The sequence below is a fragment of the Miscanthus floridulus genome, chromosome 3 (assembly GCF_019320115.1).
Source record: "Miscanthus floridulus cultivar M001 chromosome 3, ASM1932011v1, whole genome shotgun sequence".
NCBI lineage: Eukaryota > Viridiplantae > Streptophyta > Magnoliopsida > Poales > Poaceae > Miscanthus > Miscanthus floridulus.
Genome location: NC_089582.1, coordinates 131,796,959 through 131,801,697, shown reverse-complemented (window position 1 = coordinate 131,801,697; position 4,739 = coordinate 131,796,959). Strand labels below are relative to the sequence as shown.

Sequence of the window (4,739 nt, the reverse complement as noted above, 5' to 3'; positions counted from 1 at the left end):
GGCTAGGAAGAGCAAGCTAGTTGGCGCAAGTAAGAAGAGCAAGGGCGCCTCGGCTGCTGCTACGGTGACGGTCACGGCCCCAACGCACACATCCGGTCATGGAAGTGGCTCGATGGCAGCGGCCCGCAACCTCGGTCGTGGTGGCGGCTCGGCCTCAGGCGCAGATTCTGTGGGCCGAACCCTAGGTCGTGGAAGCAGATCAGTGTCGGCAGCAGTGGCGTCCCGCCCTATCTTTGGTGGTCTCGGGTACAACGTAGCAATGGCTCCATCCTCCATTGATGGATCTGGCGGAGCTGCCTTCCTCGGCCCTGGCGACAGCTCCATCATTGGATGGTGGGTTTCCATTCCCCCTTCATCATCTACTGCTTGGTCGGAATTAGGCATCGTTGATCCGATTTCTCCATCGTTTAGGCGTTCAGCAGGTTGGGATCCATCATGGTAATATCTATCTTTTATGCTATTTGGATTAGTGTCAGCTCATAGTTTAGATTTTAGAGTTTCACAAAAAATTTTAGTGTCCGCTCATAGTTCAAAGTTCACATAAATAATTTTAGAGTTCAGATTTCAGAGTTCCACAAATAATTTTAGTGTCAGCTCATAGTTGAGATTTCAGAGTTCACATGAAAAATTTTATAGTTTAGATCCCAAAGTTCATATTTTTAGAGTTCCACAAATAATTTTAGTGTCAGCTCATAGTTCAGATTTCAAATTTTAGAGTTTTATATAGCTGCCCAGTGTTCATTTTGTTTCATTTACAGTGTGATGGAGTGAGTGTTTTAGTTATCTGAATCTTTGTTGTGTGGTGGTCTCATTTATCTGAATCTCTGCATTTACAAAATCAATAGCCTGAATGTAATGTTTGGGTAATTTGGACTTCATATATGCATTGGTAATGAAACTAACTATGCCCTATAGCATACTTAGTCTTGATGGTTATTCATGCATTGCTAGAAAACACTCTTGTATTATTAGTTTCAAGGTTTGGGGAGTTATAGTATTTTGGTAATCAACCACACAATTTTCGCCAACTAGCTTGCTCTTTTCTAGCCGATGCCAATGAAGACCCACGTCCATCTAATGAATCAGCTCTTACATGATTGTTGCATGATTTTCTGAATTCTGTATTATACCCAACTGAATGTGTTAGACTGAAAGAGCTTCTTTGTGCAGACGGCTTCTCGGCGTCGACGGCTCTCTCTCTCGGTCGTGGTGGTGGCTCGGCGCTGACGGCCCGCTCTCTCGGACGTGGCGGTAGCTCAACAGCAGTAGGGACCCGTCCCAACCACCGGTGGTGTCGGCAAGGGCGCGGCGACGACGCCATCCTCCATTGATGGATCCAGTGTTGGTGGCTTCCCCAGCATAGATGGATTTCTGTTCCCTCATTCACCGTCTCAAGCCTGGTTTGATGCGGCCGGCAGTGATCCCTCTTCTCCTGTATCATGGTAATCCCTCTTCTCCTGGTTTGTGATTTTTTTCAATTTACAATCATTGTTTAAGATCCAGTAGAAGAATAACATATATTGGATAGATGATTGTGCTATATTCTGCAACTTTTTGGATAGATGATTCTGCTATATTCTGCAACATATTGGATAGATGATTGTGCTGTGCTATATTCTGCAACTCAAAGCCATAGTGGTTATTGTTTGTTTCCTGCAGGGACAAAGATCCACGTCCATCTGGTGGTTTCATGAGCTACTTCGGAAATCAGCCACACAACTTTCATTTGGTTGGTGCACCTATTCACAATAGCCCTTTGAATAGACCACTGTCCACCAACAATGATGCAAGTTCACATCCTGAAGTAGAAATATTACTTGACAATGACAATGTTAGGACTGAGAAGAGGATCCTATGGACAGAGAAAGAAGATCTTAGATTGATGAGCGCTTGGATAGAACATTCAACAGACTCTACCTGTGGAGCCAATAAGGGTGGTAACCAGTATTGGGGTGAGGTTGTTGAATCCTACAACAAGACTACCCTACCACTTCAAAAGAGAAATCTGAAGCAATGCAAGGATAGATGGCACAAGATTAATAGGTGGGCGAACCTCTTTGAATGTGCTTATGTAAAGGCTCGCAGAGTATTTACAAGTGGATATTCTGATCAAATGTCGATTGATGCAGCCCACAAGTTCTATGTGGAGGACAACAAAGATGCAAAACTAGGACCCTTTGTTGGGATTGAGGTTTGGAAAATTTGTCGAGAAGTGTCAAAGTGGAAAACATACAATGAAGAGCTGAGGAATGCACGTAAAAGGAAATCATTTCACCTTGAAGAAGAAAGGGATCAGGAAAATGATGAAAGTTTGGAAGAGATGCCAAATCGACCAATGGGTCAGAAGGCAGCTCTAGTTGCAAAAGGCAAGTCAAAAGGCTCCAGTAGTGAAGATAATGGTAACTCAAAGGAATCTGCTATTGATCTAGACAAATTAGGCAAATTCTAGGAGGAAACAAATGCAAACCGTATGAAGATATTGGAACTGCAGCAGAAGCTATCATCTGAGAAGCTTGAGACCACAAAACTTGCCCACCTTACTGCACAAGAGACAAAAAAGGGAAAGATGCTTGAGAAAGAATCAAAGATGATGGAGGCTTATAACAGCCTCATCTTACAAGATACAAGTTCAATGTTCGATGTGGAAAAGACGGAGCGAGTTGCTGCCATGAAGTGTCTTAGGAAGGCCCTTTTTCCTGAAAGTGACTGAACAGGTAACTTGAGCAACCTGTACACCTCTACACCTGCCATGAAGAATTTGAGCAACCTGAACCTCTCATTTTTGCAGGACATGGTGTGATCTACCTGATGCTGTCATCTGAGTGATATCTACTATTTAGTGTTGCGAGCTACTTTTGTGAAATTGGACAAGGACCGAGATCATATCAGCCTGTTGCATGCTATCATTTTTTTTCTTTTAAATTAGCTGAGTTGCCATATGATTTTGTTTCCTCTCATGATGTATGGAGCTAAGTTGATGTATGGAGCTGTCATGTTGATTTCTGAAACTAGTGTGCAAGCTTACATAGTGTTCTATTTTTAAAAAAAAATATGACTTATATTAATCTATATTGATGGTTTTAAAATAAATATTGTAATCATGTTCATCTAATTTATTTTTGATCCGTTTATATCAAATAGCAACACAATGGTATACAAAATAGTGTTCACGGTTGATCTAGCTACATGCAAAGCATTAAATAGCTTACAGACAGTGCAATAGACTCTCCATTGTATGATCTGTCTTTTTAGCTGTCTGTTTGCTAGATTCGAAGGTGTTGTAGATGACCCCGTCTGTGAGTTGTACGTGCCCTCAGGATCAGAGGGAGCACGAATCTACCCCCTTAAATATGCATGCAAGTGCACCCACAGCAAAGTTAATCACCGTTTGGAAAGTTCAACGATTGATTAATTAATGGATTGGATAAAATTACAAAAGAGTTTTTGTGCGTGCAAACAGCAGCAACCTCACTCGCCCGGTCGCTCATACTCGCGTGTCCAATTATTTTATCGAAAGAAATGGTAGCCTGTTTACTTGTCACCATCAGATATGCCAAAAGGACGAACCATATGATATTATGAAGAAAAACGCAGAGCTGTTAAACGAGAGGAAAAGAAAAAACGACATCGATAGATCGATAAATAAACAAGAGGACGGCGGGTGCCGTGCCTGTGCGTGGATCGGTGCATGCATGGCCCGCAAAAGACGCATGCATGCGTGTGCGCTAGAGCCACGGGATGTTCGACGGCCGGAGTCTCTGTTGCCATGCCTGTGACTGTGAGGCTGTGTGCGTGACTGGCTTGGTTGGGTTGCCTTGACTTGCCGTCACATAGAAATTGTTTTTTTTTTCATTTTTCAGTTTTTTTTGTGTGTAGCCTGGTGGGTGGGGCAGCGACGGCTAAGGCGGACATGTGATTATCGATTGGATCTCCACAGTTTGATCCAGAGAAAGAAAAAATATATTTCTTTTTTATATATAAACTAGGTAGCGTGTCCGTGTATTGCTACTGGGACAACTAAATCTTTTATACTAAAAATACACGGATCATACGAAAAGATAACAATACTGTTAAATTAAATACCGACGTCAAAGTGACATTTAATTCAAAAAGCAAAGTTCGTAAAATTAACACAGTCACAGAGAGCGCGACGTCGCAGGCTCACAAACTCTAATGTATAGACTTTTTCGTGATACAGCTAAGATAATATTTTATATCGACAAAAAGAATTCTACGATATCCATTTCTTTCATGCGTCAATAAATCCATGAATAAGTTCCGCTGCATCTCCATATAATCATGTACACATAGGTTCGAGTATATATACAAATAGGTTCGTGTCCGTGCGTTGCTACGGGACAGCTAAACTTTTGTATTAAAAACACACGGATCACACGATAAGATAATAATACTGTAAAAGTATATGACCGACGTTAAAGTGACATTTAATCCAAAAAGCTAAGTTCGTAAAATTTACACAGTCACACAGAGAGCGTGGCGTCGCGGCTCACAAACTCTATTGTGTAGATCTTTTCGTGATACGGCTAAGATCATTTTTTATACGGGCAGGAAGAGATTTCCGATATCCAATTTTTTCGTGCGCCAACAAATCCACGAATAAGTTCCACCACATCTCCATACCATCTTGTACACGGCGCTGGCAAAGCGAATTAGCCACAACTTATATAATTAGTTTTATAATTAGCTCATGTTTAGTCCTCCTAATTGATATCTAAAAA

At 41.7% G+C, this 4,739-nt stretch overlaps 1 pseudogene; it reads left to right on the top strand.

Annotated features, from left to right (window-relative positions):
• Positions 1-259: 259 nt before the first annotated feature.
• LOC136544453 (glutathione S-transferase T3-like) lies at positions 260-2,710 on the top strand (annotated as a pseudogene).
• The last annotated feature ends 2,029 nt before the right edge of the window (positions 2,711-4,739 follow it).